Here is a 16,777-nt window from a genome sequence, read left to right as displayed (position 1 = left end):
CATGGCTGTGGTGGTAGAGGCATTTCAAGGAGATATTTCACAGTTTGAGAGGCCTCTCTATACAGTTGACAATTTACTTTGCTGTATCCTCACTTCTGTATTTGGGTCTAACATCAGATAACATTAATCCCAAGTTGACTCAGACATAGATAAGTAGGCCATCCATCACTGACTCCTATTAGAAGGAATTCATCTGAATCATTACATCTCATGCACTTTCAGCTATAGATGTTTTGGCTTACCAGCAAAGTGACAACCATAGGGCTCCAGTTATAGGGACTGGACAGCATGTAAGAAGCTGTCTTATGAATTGACCCTTTTTGTGCTGGCTCTTTCTGGAAGAATGGATGATGGGTGTCACTGGTCTACTTTATCCATTCTAATCTTTGTGTAACTGGTAGAGTGATTGCTTGCAAAGTGTTTCAGTCCTTCAACATCCACCATCTCCTTTTCCCACAGAGCCTCATGGACATTATGGATGGACCTGTGATCAAAGGTGCTGTTTTGCACAAACATTTCCAACTGAGTTATCTTGGGTATTGTTTCCCATTTGTTTAGAGAGTCAATTTTAGATCTATACTTATGGGTGGCACAGTGGCTCAGTGGTTAGCACTGTTGCCTCACAGTGCCAGGGACCTGGGTTTGATTCCTGCCTCGGGCAACTGTCTGTGTGGAGTTTGCACATTCTCCCTGTGTCTGTGTGGGTTTCCTCCCACAATCCAAAAGATGTGCAGATTAGGTAAATTGGCCATACTAAATTGCCCATAGTGTTCAGGGATGTATACGCTAGGTGTATTAGTGTGGGGGAATGGGTCTGGAAGGTTGCTCATCGGAGGGTCAATGTGGATTTGTAGGGCTGAAGGGCCTATTTCCACACTGTAGGGATACTATATCTATATCACATCTAATTCAAGTGATAAAGGCTTGGGTGACTGCAATAGTGCAGGAGAAAGGTCTGAGCTCGACTGCACCCTGTAATGCAACCCAAGGGCCCCTGATGACCACATTCTTGGCCACAGCGAGGAAGATGTGTTGCTATACTGTTCAATCATAGCATCCGAATGGATAAAATTACATTAATGGGTAGGACTGCTCTGGCTTCTCAAACCATCTAATTTTCTATTGGGCAGTCTGAAATTTATTGCACTGCCTTAATTGCCCTAGGATAGACTTGTTCAGCTGATTATATAGAACTGGTCCTAAATCATAAACCACATTTACAGCCATGTGAACTCCAAATGGTTTCTCAGAGAGCAGGTGATGGCCGAGTAATATTATTGCTAGATTATTATTTCAGAGACCCTGGTAATGTCCTGGGGATCCAAGGCAGAATGTCACCTTGGCAGATGGTGGAATTTGAATTCAATAAAAGAAATCAGAAAATCTAGAATTACGAGTCTAATGACCTTGAACCAACATCATTCTATGTTGGAAAAACTCATCTGGTTCGCTAATGTTTGGTGACAAAAATATAAGCCAGAAATGTATGTTTGAAACTGAGTTAATGTTTTATTTATTCAGAATGACTATAATCTCTGTAGTAACAGAACAATCCTCTACTCATATAGAAACTTAAATGATACATCAAATCTCATCTTGGAAATGATACACCAGCTGTGTCACCCAAGGAGTTTGGGGTTTGCCATCTGGTTTTGTACCAAGCAGTCTAGATTTCACCACATTAGGTCCAGGTTCAGACCAATTTGGTATCGGGCTCCATTGGGTCTACTACTTAGAAATGTTCACTGTTCATGACATGGGACAGTATTCAACTCTAATGAACTAAAAGGTGTTAACTGCCAAACGAATGTTGCAAATTGACCAACTAGGCAGTTCCTGAAGGCCCAGCCCTAGTGATAAACATCATGAATTTTACAGTGATCCCACAAAGAAAGGTCCTATTGGAGCATCTGGAGTTATATCTTTGGAATAGATGGGACTTGAACCTGAGCCACTAGTTCAAAGGGAGAGACACTACCACTACCCCACAAGAGACCTAGGAGCCACTTTCTCCTCTTAGTGACATCACTGTCAAAGCTATTATCCTACAAGCTTATTGGTTAAGATCAAGGTTACTATTTCAATATTATTTCCAGTTTTATGAATGCCTGCCATGAAGTTGTGTTCTCGTCACACTTATAAAAGATTCCTTGGGCCTATTTGTGAAGCGTGTATGGAGATCAATATACTGAGGGAGAGTTTTTTTTGTTTCTTCATGCAGAGCTTTCTTCTCCACTCATATACATGTTCCCTGCCTCCAGACTGCTTTTCTTCATATGCATTTGATCATACTTTTGACAAAAATATAAACAAATTGAACTCAATTAAAAAGAAAACAAACTGCCCATTAGGGCACTGTAAAAAGCAAACTTGGGGAATAAAACTAAAATATCACTAATGGGGCGGAAATGCACTCATAATCCCAGCCCAGGTAACCCGCATTATTGACCACTTAGCAAACTGAGGAAGAAAATTTGCCATCATATCAAAGAAACATGATAAAATTTATTATCGAAGCCTAAGAAGCAAAACCAGTCTAGCTCTGAAGAATCATACCGGGTTCACAATTTATAATGTCTCTCTCTCTCACCCCACAGATGCTGCCAGATCTCCTTAGTTTCTCCAGCATTACCTATTTTTGATTCAGCATTTCCAACAGTATTCTGCTTTTATTTGCTTAATTATCTCCGTAAAATATAAAAGCCATGAGAGGGATGATCCCCATATCGTCGTTTTAGATTTGCAATTTCTTAGGATCAATAATAATTTAGAAAATCAACCAGGTCACTGAAATCTTTGCTGAAAATGTGTTGCTGGAAAAGCGCAGCAGGTCAGGCAGCATCCAGGGAACAGGAGAATCGACGTTTCGGGCATAAGCCCTACTTCAGGAATGAGAAATCTTTGGTTCAGTTTCTAAACCCCAAACAAATTATGCATCCTTAATCGATCCAGTGTGAATTTTTGACTAAAATTATTACCCATCTGAAGTGCTCCTAGGTTATGAAGAATTAGCAATATATACTCTGCAAGCAATTTAAATCATCATCCATTTCTGCAATCAATGCATTCAGACTAAATAGACGAAACTAGATGACATATCCCCTAGGATAAAAGCAAATTACTGCAGATGCTGGAATCTGAAACCAAAAGAAAAAATGCTGGAAAATCTCAGCAGGTCTGGCAGCATCTGTAAGGAGAGAAAAGAGCTGAAGTTTCGAGTCTAACTGACCCTTCATCAGAGCTTTGATAAAGAGTCAGTTAGACTCAAAACGTCAGCTCTTTTCTCTCCTTACAGATGCTGCCAGACTTGCTGAGATTTTCCAGCATTTTCTTTTTTGGACATATCCCCCAGGATTGATTTGTATATTGTATTATTATTACATTGTACATAGTAATTCCAAGCATCAAGGCAGAGTTTTTGAGGATTAACAATATGAATTCAAACGGAAAATCAATGCGCTCAAGAACCCTAAAAAACCAGGTATCAACACTTGCGATTGCAAGACAACAGATCCCGCCTTGACATTACTCTAGTTGTGATGTTGCCTATTGGCCTCTTCCTTTAGCAGAAATATGTAACCTGGCCAGTTGTGGTGGGGGAAGAGCCACTTTGATAAAGAACTTTTTCTTCATTTCATGTTATTGGTAGGCTTGAATTAAATAATTAAACCGTTGTATAATAAATTACTGTGTTGTTAAAGTCAAATGATTGAAAATATAATAATCAAAATTAAATACCAACTGGCACTTAATATTTTTCACTTAAAATGTAGTTCTTTTCTGAAACAGTAAGTAGCAGTATTTTTCTTAAGTTTTTATGGTATTTGTGAATTTAAGATGCTGTAAACATTATGCCTTTTGAGGTCTACACAGCCCTCTGATTCTGAGGCCAGTGGGCAACCAACTAGGCCAAGCTGACTCGGGATATACTACTTTGCGCAGGGACCTTTCATCACTAACGATTTTTCACCTTCCGGTATTCTCTATCAGGTAAAGAGTGACGCTGCTGCCGTGACCTCAGCCTCCTCCCACCGGTGACGGCGCTGCGACCGCGTCCTCAGCCTCCTCCCGATGATGGCTGCGCTGCTGCCGTGACCTCAGCCTCCTCCCACCAGTGGCGGCGCTGCTGCCGTGACCTCAGCCTCCTCCCACCGGTGGCGGCGCTGCTGCCGCCGCGTCCTCAGCCGCCTCCCACCGGTGGCGGCGCTGCTGCCGCCGCGTCCTCAGCCGCCTCCCACCGGTGGCGGCGCTGCTGCCGCCGCGTCCTCAGCCGCCTCCCACCGGTGGCGGCGCTGCTGCCGTGTCCTCAGCTGCCTCCCACTGGTGGCGGCGCTGCCGGGCAGACCTCGCCCCCTTCTACCTCCCCGCGGTGCGTTGTGGGGCGGGTCGCGGTGCCCGGATGTGCTGATTGTGAGCTCGCTCCGTGTCGTAATCGTTAGCCGGGGGGGAGGGGGAGGTGGTTATCGCCGCGCGTTGCCATCGTTGTCGTGATGGAAACACTTGGGGTATGTACCAGAGCTCCGGGTGAGGGTTAGTCGCGGACGCGATTCGCTTGGGCCTCCGGTGTAACTTGCGGTGCCTGTACCTAGACTCCTAAAGCGCTTCCCCTTATAGCCTGACCGGCCGGTGACTCTCCCTCCCATGGTTACCACTCTCTTCCTTCTACCCCCACCCCTTTATTAACCCCCTCCCTGCTCCTTAGTTTTAATGGCGATTGCCCCAGGCTTGGGTCCGCTGCCGTAGTAATTTTGCCTCTCAAAACGCTTATCTGTCCTACCAGTAGCAACGCTGTATTGTATTGACGCCGGGGGTAGGCCCTGATACTGGGCTCCCCCTCCTCACTGAGGGGGGAGGGGAGCGCGCACGTGTTTGTGTGCGCACGCGCGTGTCACCCTCTTAGGCAGCGCCTCCGCTTTGTTTCCCTTTTTGCAGCGAAGGGGGGGGGGTGTCTTGCTTTCAAAGACACACCGACTCTAGCTCAAGGTTCAACGGGTTTGTTTCATCATCTTCACCCCCTCAGGATGAGGACCTTTCTACTTCTAGCAGCTGGAGGGAAAATTGAGCAAGTTTTTGAGATGCAGCCCTACCTCTCACTTGCAGCCCGAGGTTGGGTTTTTTTTGAATGAATTGTTTCACAAGTCGCTTTACAACCCAACCACACGTTTTGCTGGCCAATGATACCCTAAATTAGCATCTGAAAAGTGTGAATTTTCCTACAGACGTTAGATGGAAAAAATGAAAGTGTTCTTTCACTCCTATACAGAAACCTTTTTTTGCTAATACATTTTATTTTTTCACAAAAGTTTAAATTTTGTATATTGATGAAATTACATGATATTTATTTATTGGGCTGTTTGTCTCTTTTTTTGTAAATATGTTTTTGTTGAAAATGATCTAGCTTTTCCAAATGGTAGGTGTAGCAGAAAGCTTGAACTTCACATAGCATTATGGCATTTTATCCGAAAAGTATATTTCAGACATTTTAAATGTCTTTTGCATTACGTTTCAGAAGTGCTGTTATCCCCAAGTTAATTTTGATCATAAATTGAATGTCTCTGTTCAGAATTGCTAAATTCAAATTACAAGTTTGTCATATCACTACATCCATTGACTTATTTGCATCACTTCAAGTTATTAGATATTTAAAACTTTAATGTACAAATGATTAGATTAGATCAGTGAAATAGTGTCTTTAATGTCAAAGATCCATTTTTAAGTACAAGCCTTTAATGTCATAGAATCATACAGCATGGAAACTGACCTTTCGATTCAACTAATCTATGGCCATCATCTAAACTAAACTAGTCCCACTTACCTGCATTTGGCCCATATCATAGAATCCCTACAGTGTTGAAGCAGGACATTTGGCCCATTGAGTCCACACTGACCCTCTGAAGAGCATCCCACCCCTCTAACCTTTCGCTGTAACTCTGTATTTTCTATGGATTGTCTGTATATCCCTAGACACTAGGCAATTTAGCATAGCCAATCCACCTAATATGCACATCTTTAGGACTGTGGGAGGAAACCAGAGCAGATAAGGTGAAAAAGTGTAAACTCCACACAGATAGTTGCCCGAGGGTGGAATTGAACCCGTGTCTGTGGCACTGAGGCAGCATTGTTACTTGCTGGGCCACCATGCTGCCCTGTAAATAGATAATAAGTAGCTAACAAAAAATGCTCTTTTTTTCATATTCGTAAAGTGATCAAGAAGCTATTGGGTTGTCTTAACTCAGCTGGATCATTAACATCTATTAGTCAAAGAAATCTGCCTCCTTTACTCAGCCTGACTGATTTGATTCTATGATGTGGAGGTGCCAGTGTGGGAATGGGGTGGACAAAGTTAAAAATCACACACCAGGTTATAGTCCAAAAGGTTTATTTGGATGAACTAGCTTTCAGAGCACTGCTCCTTCAGGTATCTGTGGAGCAGGATCATAAGACATAGAATTTATAGCGAACTGTTAAGGTAGCATGCAAATGAGACGATATATTGAACAAGCCTAGAATCCTCTTAAGTCTTTCATCTTTTTGAATGGATTGCAGGTTTCAGTTCATAAATATGTAAATCCCAGAACTACTTTTAAGTTACATTCTGGGATTTACATATTAATGAACCCAAACCTGCAACCCATTGTAAAAGATCAAAGACAACAGCAATCTAGGTTTGTTCAATATATCATTTCAGTTGCATGACACTAATCTTTTGGCTATAAATTCTGTCTTATGATCCTGCTACACAGTTACCTGAAGAAAGTGCAGCACTCTGAAAGCTAGTACTTCCAAATAAACCTGTTGGACCATAACCTGCTGTTGTGATTTTTAGATTTGATTCTAGTTTTGTTCCAACATGATTGACTCCGAAACGCCCCACAAAGTGGCCTGCAAGTCACTCCTGTATATAAAATGCAAGACAAATTGAACCCTGCCAGTTGACTCCCCATCTTTCTGGTTGGTCTGAAGGGCCTGTTTCCACACTAAGTAATCTAATCTAATCAGTTGACTCTCAATCATTAGTAGTGATGGAATGCGTCACCAACAGTGCTATCAAGCAGCATTTGCTCAGCAATAGCTTCCTGAAGAAGGGCTAATGCCCGAAACGTCGATTCTCCTGTTCCCTAGATGCTGCCTGACCTGCTGCACTTTTCCAGCAACACATTTCCATCTCTGATCTCCAGCATCTGCAGGCCTCACTTTCTCCTCAGCAATAACCTAGTCAACAAATACAGTTTGGGTTCCACCAAAGGAATTCAACTTGAACTCATTGCAGCCTTGGTTCAAACACAGACAAAAGAGGTGTGATAGTGACAGCTATTGATATCAAGGCTGCGTTTGACTGAGTGTGACATCAAGGAGCCCTCGCAAAACTAGAATTTATAGGTATTGTGAGGCAGATTGTCTGGTTAGAATCATACCTGCATAAACAAAGATGGTTGTGGTTGTTGGAGGTCAGTCATCTCAGCTCCAGGGCAACTCTGCAGGAGTTTCTCAGGGTACTGTCCTTGGCCCAACCATCTTCAGCTGCTTCATCAGTGATGTTCCTTCCATCATAAGGTCAGAAGTGGGGATGTTTGCTGCTGATTGCATAATGTTTGGCACTATTCACAACTCCTCAGATGCTGAAGCAGTCCCTGTTCAAGTGCAACGCGATTGGGACAATATCCAGGCTTGCGCTGACAAGTGGCAAGTCACATTCAAGCTACACATGCCAGGCAATCTAACCACCACCCTATTATATTCAATTTTGTTACCACCCCTGAATTTTCCCACTGTCAACTTCCTTGGGGTTACCATTGACCAGAACCTCAGTGGGACTAGTCGCATAACACAGTGGTTACAAGAGTAGGTCAGAGACTGTCCATCATCTGCAAGGCACAAGTTAGGAGTGTGATGGAGTACTCTCCACTTGCATGGATAGGTGTAGCTTCAAAAGCGCTTAAGAAGCTTGACACCATTTTGGACAAAGCAACTTGCTTGATTGGCACTACATTCACAAACATCCACGCGCTCTGTCACCGACACTCAGCAGCAGTGTGCATTATCTACAGGATGCACTGCAGAATTTCACCAAAGCTCCTTAGACAGCACCTTCCAAACCCACGATCAGTTTCATCATGAAGGACATGACAGCAGATACATGGGAACACCACTGCCTGCACATTCCCCTCAACCACTCACTATCCTGACTTGGAAATATATCACTGCTCCTCCATTGTCACTGAGTCAAATTCCTAGAATTCCCTCCATAAGAGCAAATGCAGTGTCAATCTACAGCAGGCGGACTGCAGATGGTTCAAGAAGGCAGCCCACATCCTTTAGGGTAACTAGGGATGGGCAACAAAAGTGCTGGCCAGCTGACAATGTCTACATTCCACAAGTGAATTAAAATAAAACTTGGTTAATTCAAACTGTTACAAAGAGTTAAGGTGACTTGGAGTTGCCAATTTGCCAGTGATGAGTATATTCCCAAGAATGCTTTTTTAAAAAATGGCTAATTTACATATTTCCTTATGCAGTTAACTTTGGACCTTATCATTGCTGAAAAATAAGTCAAATCTATCCTAAGTTTTCTAGTTAAAAACAAGGAATTCACCAGTTTGTAAATAATAGTGTATTTTTGTTTTGATTTCTGCTGGGTTTCTGTGCTGTCTTCTTCCTGCCACATTCTATTTGAGAGTTTTTCTTTAACCATATTGGAATTTAACTTTCTTGATTAAGGTTTAGGTCAGTTTTCCTGGTTAATTATTTATCAAGCAGCATGAAGCTTTTAAGACTATGTAGTGTTGGACCCAAAGCAGTAACAGTGTATTGTTAACTTCTTAGTGTTGGTGCCCAATGGACTGATTAGGCTAGTTCTTCAGTTTTCAAAAAGTGGAAAATAACTTGTACATGGAAATTTCCAGCTGTAGTGGTGTCATTTTAATTTTGTAAATATGCACAAGAATAGAACAACCATTAGAATGGTAAATTTTAATCCATACCGACCATTTGAATACATTGGTACCGAAATTGCTTTGATCAAATATGTGTGATACTACCTAACGTGCTGTAAGTTGAAAGCTAACAAAGCAAGGGCTGGCATGGTGGCTCAGTGGAAACAGGCCCTTCAGTCCAACAAGTTCACACCGACCCTCTGAAGAGTAACCCACCCACACCCATTCCCCTACATTTACCCCTGACTAATAACCTACACAATGGGCAATTTAACATGGCCAATTTACCTAACCTGCACACTTTGGATTGTGGGAGGAAACCCACCAGACATGGGGAAAATGTACAAATTCCATACAAACAGTCACCTGAGGCTGGAATCGAACCTGGTGCTGTTAGGCAGCTGTGCTAACCACTGAGCCACCATGCCACCCCTAAGGTTTGAGTTTGCTGTTTGTTTGATAAAGCTGTTTCAAATTCGTCTGTTCAAAACAGGAACTGTATAGAATGTATCATGACTTTCACATGGCTATTGAAGTTTTTAGGAATGTCCAATATATCAGCTGGTTGTGACTATGGTAATTGGGAATCAGGATGTAAGTAATTGCATTTCTGATGACTAAATAAATGAGTAATAGATTCTGTAGTTGACATGGGTGTGCAGGTGAACTTTAAACCTTTTTATGAGTTTGTTTGTAAAATGGTAGGATGAAACATAGTGTGCAAGAGTTGTTTGATCATTGTAACTGGTTTACTTCGTTGGCTACTGAATGGTGAGGAGTTAGATAAACAGGCAAGAAGTGTATTTCCCAGTAGTGTGTATGGGTATGTAAGGTGTCATCTGTTGATGTAGCTCATGTTGTCACTCTGGCAAGTCAACAATGATTTAGGAAACAAATTTTAACGACATTACCAAACATCTTGTGCTGTTAAAATCTTCAGTTTCTAAGTACAGTATTGTCTTGTGATTTAATACTTTAAATTGTTAACTAATGTTAAGTTTGTATATATCAATGGAATATATGGCCTGAATAGCATAAAGCCAGGCAACCCTAGAGATATGGATTGTGGAGATTGGAAGTATGATTTATAATCAAGGCAAATGATGTTTGCTGACATGTTGTATGATGTGTTAAATTTCATTATTTCCATTATTGCTGTGGGTTTAACATTTCAATTTTGCATAAATTGGTAAAACGAAATTTATTTAACCTTTCAATGATGTAAGCATTTGTCTAAAGTACAATAAACACGTGAACATAAGGTTAAATTCCTCTAAAATTGTGTGAATAAGTTAGAAAACAGGATGTCAGTTTAAATTTTCCAGTCAATACTAGTGTTTTGTACTTCAACTTAGCTAGGTGTCAAACAACAAAGTACACTTTACATCTCAAATGGAGTATTGATGCAACTTTATTGATTTGATGTATTAGCCTCCATGTATTAACTATTGATAATTGAATAATATATTTCGCAGTCTTGATCAGTAACTTTTGTTCCTTTTCTCAATTTGATCGCAACTATTCCATGACTGGCAAACTGATGGATAATTAACCTTAATTGTTATACACAGTATCTTCTATTGTGGCTAGTTTGGTGATGCACAGTTAGAATGTGCTGTGCAACTGGAACATGTGCCTGCATTTAAGATTGCCGCCATACCAGGCATTCATAATGTTCAAGTAACACTCTCAATTTTCAAAGTGTTTTAATTGGTATGCACTGTTGGCTACAATAGCTAAGTTCACCCACTTTATTCAGTATTTATTGCTTAGGAATTCAAGCAGTAACTAAGTGTCAAACTTAATTATAATTTATGTTTTTAAAATGACTGGCTGGGCCCAGTGATTTGTTTTATATTTCAAATGTTCATTTAGTAGTGAATATTTTGTTGCATCAAAGTGAGGACACATATCAGTGCTAAGCAGTGAAGTGCATTTCCAGCTTTAGCAACGTATGTTGAGTTTAAACCTTCCTAAGTCTTATACATCACAATCTGTTGCGGAGATAAGTTTCCTGTAATGTATCCCAGTAACAAGTCTGAGTTGCCACCATCAGTTAAGGATTTCCCTTGCCAGGACTGTTGGCTCCTTTAGATTGTTAAATTACTGACAGCCAGTTTCAGGTAGTGAAGAATTTTGTAGTTCGAGTTCCTGGATGGATTGACATTAGTTTGAGCATGTTTTCTATCGCTTACAGAGAAAATGTTCTTCTTGCAGCTTGGCCTAAATTTAAATCTATGCTCTATCGATCATGTCATTCCAGTCTCCTCTCAGTTAAATGTGTGGGTTATTAAAATTCTGTTGTATGTACAGCCTTTCTTAAAAGACAAATTGAGATAAAGTGTAACTTGCTTAAGACGGAAGTATAATGGCTATATTATGTACATGGAGAGAAAATAAAATTTGAGATGAACTGAAAGATATATAGTTTTCTGTTATCAACATTGCAACATAAATTTTACTTTGCAATGGATTTTCTGAGAAGAAAGTCATATAATGGTTATGGTTTAAAAAAAACTTTAAATGGGGGTGGTGGCATGTTGATATTGTCACTAGACTAGTAATCCAGGACCCCAGGCAAATGTTTCTGCACAAAGTCAGAAGTCACACGATACCAGGTTATAGTCCGACAGGTTTACTTGAAATCACAAGTTTTTGGAGCTCTGCTTCTTCATCAGGTGAAGTAGCTTCAGAGCAGAGTTCCGAAAGCTTGTGATTTCAAGTAAACCCGTTGGACTATAATCTGATGTTGTATGACTTCGGACTTTGTCCGCCCCAGCAACTCCATGTAACATTCTGGAGCCATGGATTCAAATCCTGCCATGGCAGTTGGCGAAATTTGAACTCAGAAATAAAAGTTAATCTAATGGTGATCATGTAACCACTATCAGTTGGCATAAAAACCCATCTGGTTTCACTCATGTGCTTTCAGGAAAAGAAATCTGCCACCCTTACGTGGTCTAGCCAGTGTTTGACTCCAGACCCATAACAATGTGATTGACTGTCAGCTGCCTTCTGAAATAGCTGAGTAAACCATTGAGTTCGATGGCAGTTACAGATGGACAACAAACATTGGCCTTGCCAGCAACACCCAAATGCTGTGCAAACATAAAAACAAACTTTTTATTTCAATTTTGAAAATCTTAACAGTACATTCTTGTTTTTTTTGGTAATGAATGGAAAAATTACAAAGATCTGCTGGAGTAAGGTTGGATGACTTTTTTGAAGTTATAGAGTCATAGAGATGTACAGCATGGAAACAGACTCTTCGGTCCAACTAATCCATGCCTACCAGATATCCCAACCCAATCTAGTTCCACTGCCAGCAACCGGCCCATATCCCTCCAAACCCCTCCTATTCAGAAACCCATCCAAATGCCTCTTAAATGTTGCAATTGTACCAGCCTTCACCACTTCCTCTGGCAGCTCATTCCATACACGTACCACCCTTTGTGTGAAAAAGTTGCCCCTTAGGTCTCTTTTATATCTTTCCCCTCTCACTCTAACCTATGCCTTCTAGTTCTGGATTCCCCGACCCCAGGGAAAAGACTTTGCCTATTTACCCTATCCATGCCCCTCATAATTTTGTAAACCTCAGCCTCCAACGCTCCAGGGAAAACAGCCCCAGCCTCTCCCTATAGCTCAAATCCTCCAACCCTGGCAATATCCACGTAAATCTTTTCTGAACCCTTTCAAATTTCACAACGTCTTTCCGATAGGAAGGAGACCAGAATTGCACGCAATATTCCAACAGTGGCCTAACCAATGTCCTGTACAGCCACAACATGACCTCCCAACTCCTGTACTCAATACTCTGACCAATAAAGTAAAGCATACCAAATGCCTTCTTCACTATCCTATCTACCTGTGACTCCACTTTCATGGAGCTCTGCACTCCAAGGTCTCTTTGATCAGTAACACTCCCTAGGACCTTACATTAAGTGTATAAGTCCTGCTAAGATTTGCTTTCCCAAAATGCAGCCCCTCGCATTTATCTGAATTAAACTCCATTTGCCACTTCTCAGCCCATTGGCCCATCTAGTCAAGATCCTGTTGTAATCTAAGGTAACCCTCTTCGCTGTCCACTACACCTCCAATTTTGGTGTCATCTGCAAACTTACTAACTGTACCTCTTCGGCTCGCATCTAAATCATTTATGTAAATGACAAAAAGTAGAGGGCCCAGCATTGATCCTTGTGCCACTCCACTGGTCACAGGCCTCCAGTCTGAAAAACAACCTTCCACCACCACCTTCTGTCTTCTACCTTTGAGCCAGTTCTGTATCCAAATGGCTAGTTCTCCCTGTATTCCATGAGATCTAACCTTGCTAATCATTCTCCCATGGAGAACCTTGTTGAATGCTTTACTGAAGTCCATATAGATCACATCTACTGCTCTGCCCTCATCAATCTTCTTTGTTACGCCTTCAAAAAACTCAACCAAGTTTGTGAGACATGATTTCCCATGCACAAAGCCATGTTGACTATCCCTAATCAATCCTTGCCTTTCCAAATACATGTACATCCTGTCCCTCACGATTCCCTCCAAGAGCTTGCCCACCACCGAGGTCAGGCTCACTGGTCTATTACATGGAAGATCTGGCCTGTTGTTAACTTCAAGCTGTTAGACCATCACAGAAGTTCATATTTTGAAAAATTACTCCTTTAACGCATCAAATATTCAGCTTTATACAGGCTTCTAATCCTGGAAATCTGTAAATGAAAAAAAGCTGCTTAATAACTTAAAGTCTGTTCACTCTGTACATAAGTAAACCTCATTATTGCTGCAGGTTTGTTGAACAGGAAAAATAACTAGCCTTCAGATATCCCATTATGGACACTAACCTTTCATCCTTTCACTCCCAAATCGAGCAACACTTTTTATTTCCCCCATGACAGCTCATTTCTATTGACACAGTAGGATTGATTTCACAATCATACTTTTATCTGTGGTTTCTTGAAAGTGGTCAAGGATTCAAACTTTGGACATTATTTTCCTTGGCTGCACGGTGGCTCAGTGGTTAGCACTGTTGCCTCACAGCACAAGGGTGCTGTGAGGTTCGATTCCAGCCTCGGGCGATTGCCTGTGTGGAGTTTGCACATTCTCCCTGTGTCTGCATGGGTTTCCTTCAAGTGCTCCGTTTTCCTCCCCCAATCCAAAGATGTGCAGGTCAGGTGAATTGGCCATGCTAAATTGCCTGTAGTGGTAGGTGCATTAGTCAGAGGGAACTGGGACTCTTCAGAGGGTTGGTGTGGACTTGTTAGGCCGAAGAGCCTGTTTCCACACTGGAGGGAATCTAACCGAAGGCTGTAAGACTGTCAACAGTGATCAGCACAAACTGAGCATTGATCCTGACACTTTCTTGGTTTGTATGTCTCAGCTGCCTACTGTATATTTGTCCTTTTATAAGTAATGAATAATGTGAAGAGTTTTGTGACTTTAACATGATAAAATGCTGTTTATAAATAGAAATAAATCAAGCAAGAAGCTGGAGCTAGATCACAGAGATGAAGAAGATTCAATTCACAGCAAAGTATATGCATGCCTTTTTAATGTTTCACGTCGGATATAATGTGGAGATATCTGTCATGTTAACTACAAACTAGAAAGCATTTCATTAAGAATCAACACTGCTTTTCTCCCTTCTCCCCACCTACTTTGCCCATTCCTTCATGTATACCTTAATCACTATCAGCACAGTAATTTCTCTGTATCATTTTTTCATGAGATAAAGAGTAGGGCATTCAGTCCTGCTGCTCCATTCCTTAAGGTCTTGGCTGATCTTTGACTTCAAGATGATTTTTCCCACCCAATCCCCACATTGCTTCACTCCCTTAGAATCTAATAATCTATTGATTTCAACCTTGATTGTACTAAATAACTGAGCATTCACCAACTTCTGGGGAGGTAAGTTTTAAAGACTCACTTTCCCAGTGGCAGGATCATGGGTTTCACTTGGCACTGAAGGATAACTTGGAATGGGAGGGGCGAATCCAGTTGTTGTCATTCAAGTTGGAACCAGTGACAGTGATAGGGCTAGAAATTGAGTTCTCATGAAAGACTTTGAGCAATTAGGAGCTAAATTGAAAAGCAGAATGCCTAAGATAATAATCTTGGGTTACTATCTGAGCCATGGGTGAACTGGCATAAAATAAATAAAGTCAAAGCTTAAAGATTGGTGTGGGTACAATGGGTTTCAGTTCTTGGGGTACTGACACCAGTACTGTGATAGAAGGGAGCTATTCTGGTAGGATGCGTTTCAATTGAATCTTGCTAGAATCTTGTCTTGATAAATTGAATGATTAAAGATATAGAGAGGGATTTAAACTAATTAGTGGATGAAGGGTTTGGGAGAGGAGCAATGTAGACTTACAAATCAAGAGGATAGAACGCCATTACAGGGTAGCTGCAAGGTTTGTAGCTCAGGTTGAGGTTTAGGGTAGCTATTTGGGTAATGATACTGAGAGTGGGATAGGAGGGACAAAGTGTACAGCTATAGAAAACATCAGTAAAATAGGATCAAAGGTCTGGAAGTGGTCAAATATAAAATTAGTGGCTCTTAGTTGCAATTAATGTTTGAATTGCTGTGGTTCTGTTCGCCGAGCTGGAAGTGTTTGTTGCAAACGTTTCGTCCCCTGTCTAGGTGACATCCTCAGTGCTTGGGAGCCTCCTGTGAAGCGCTTCTGTGGTGTTTCCTCCGGCATTGAATGTTTGAATTAACAGCCTAAATACAAGTAAATGGATATGATGTATAGCTATGACAGAGACATAGTTACAAGGAACTGGGACCTAAATATTCAAGGCTGTGACTTTTCCATTGACAGGAAGGAAAGGGTGATGAGGTAGCATTGTTAGTACAGGTTAAAATAAGTCTGAAAGCAAGAAATGATCTTGGATCATAAGGCATTGGACCCATATGAATAGAGGTAAGAAATAACAAGGGAAAGAGGCACAGAAAGGAATAGTCTAACTGTAGAAGAAAGTGAGGACTGCACATGCTGGAAATCAGTCAAAAAGTGTGGCGCTGGAAAAGCAAAGCAGGTCAGGCAGCATCTGAGGAACAGGACAGTCGATGTATCGGGCATAAGCCCTTCATCAGGAATGTGGGGGTGCCCAAGTGAGCTGAGAGATAAATAGGAGGGGGTGGGGCTTGGAAGGCGATAGGTAGATGAAGGTGGGAAGTGATGATAAGGTGGAGTGGATAGGTGGAAAGGAAGATGGACAGGTAGGACAGCTCAAGAGAGCGATGTTGAATTAGAGGGTTGGATCTGGGATAAGGTGGCTGGAAGGGACATGAGAAAATTGGCGAAATCAACATTGATGCCGTGTGGTTGGAGGGTGCCTAGGTGGATGATGAGGCATTCTTCCTCCAGGCATCGGCTGGCTTGGATTTGGCAGTGCATGTCCCTGGCAGAGTGGGAAAGGGAGTTGAAGTGGTCAGCCACAAGGCAGTGGGGTTGTTTGGTGCATGTGTCCCATAGATGTTCTCTGAAATGTTCCACAAGTTAGGAGACCACATCGAGAGCAGTGGATACAGTGGATGAGGTGTTTGGATGTGCAGGAAAATCTCTGCCGGATGTGGAAGGATCCTTTGGGGCCTTGGATAGAGGTGAGGGGGGAAGTGTGGGCTCAGGTTTTACACCTGTTGCAGCGGCAAGGGAAGGTGGAGGGTGGAGGGCGTGGACCTAACAAGGGAGTTGCAGAGGCAATGGTCTCTGCAGAATGCTGGTAGGGGTGGGGAGGAAAACATATCTGATGGTGCGGTCTGACTGTAGGTGTGGAAGTGGCGGAGGATGATGCATTGTATCCAGAGATTGGTAGGGTGGAAGGTGAGGGGGGTGTTC

General features: G+C 41.9%; 1 protein-coding gene across 3 annotated transcripts in view; it reads left to right on the top strand.

Annotated features, from left to right (window-relative positions):
- The window catches only part of usp42 (ubiquitin specific peptidase 42), a 187,495-nt gene that overhangs the window by 872 nt on the left and 169,846 nt on the right, over positions 1-16,777 (top strand). For 2 of the 3 annotated variants that reach the window (XR_015760581.1, XM_087997900.1), the window contains exon 1: positions 4,397-4,505. The exons of the other annotated variant lie outside the window; for it this stretch is intronic. The gene's annotated coding sequence lies outside the window, so the exon portion shown is untranslated. Of the gene's footprint in view, positions 1-4,396; positions 4,506-16,777 lie in introns of those variants that run through there. 3 annotated transcript variants of the gene reach the window in all.

The sequence above is a fragment of the Chiloscyllium plagiosum genome, unplaced genomic scaffold (genome assembly GCF_037043375.1).
Source record: "Chiloscyllium plagiosum isolate Xiang-an unplaced genomic scaffold, Cpla_swu_hap1 HiC_scaffold_20, whole genome shotgun sequence".
In the NCBI taxonomy this organism is placed as follows: Eukaryota; Metazoa; Chordata; class Chondrichthyes; order Orectolobiformes; family Hemiscylliidae; genus Chiloscyllium; species Chiloscyllium plagiosum.
The sequence above is the reverse complement of the archived record's forward strand: the minus strand, read 5'-3'. Positions and strand labels throughout refer to the sequence as shown.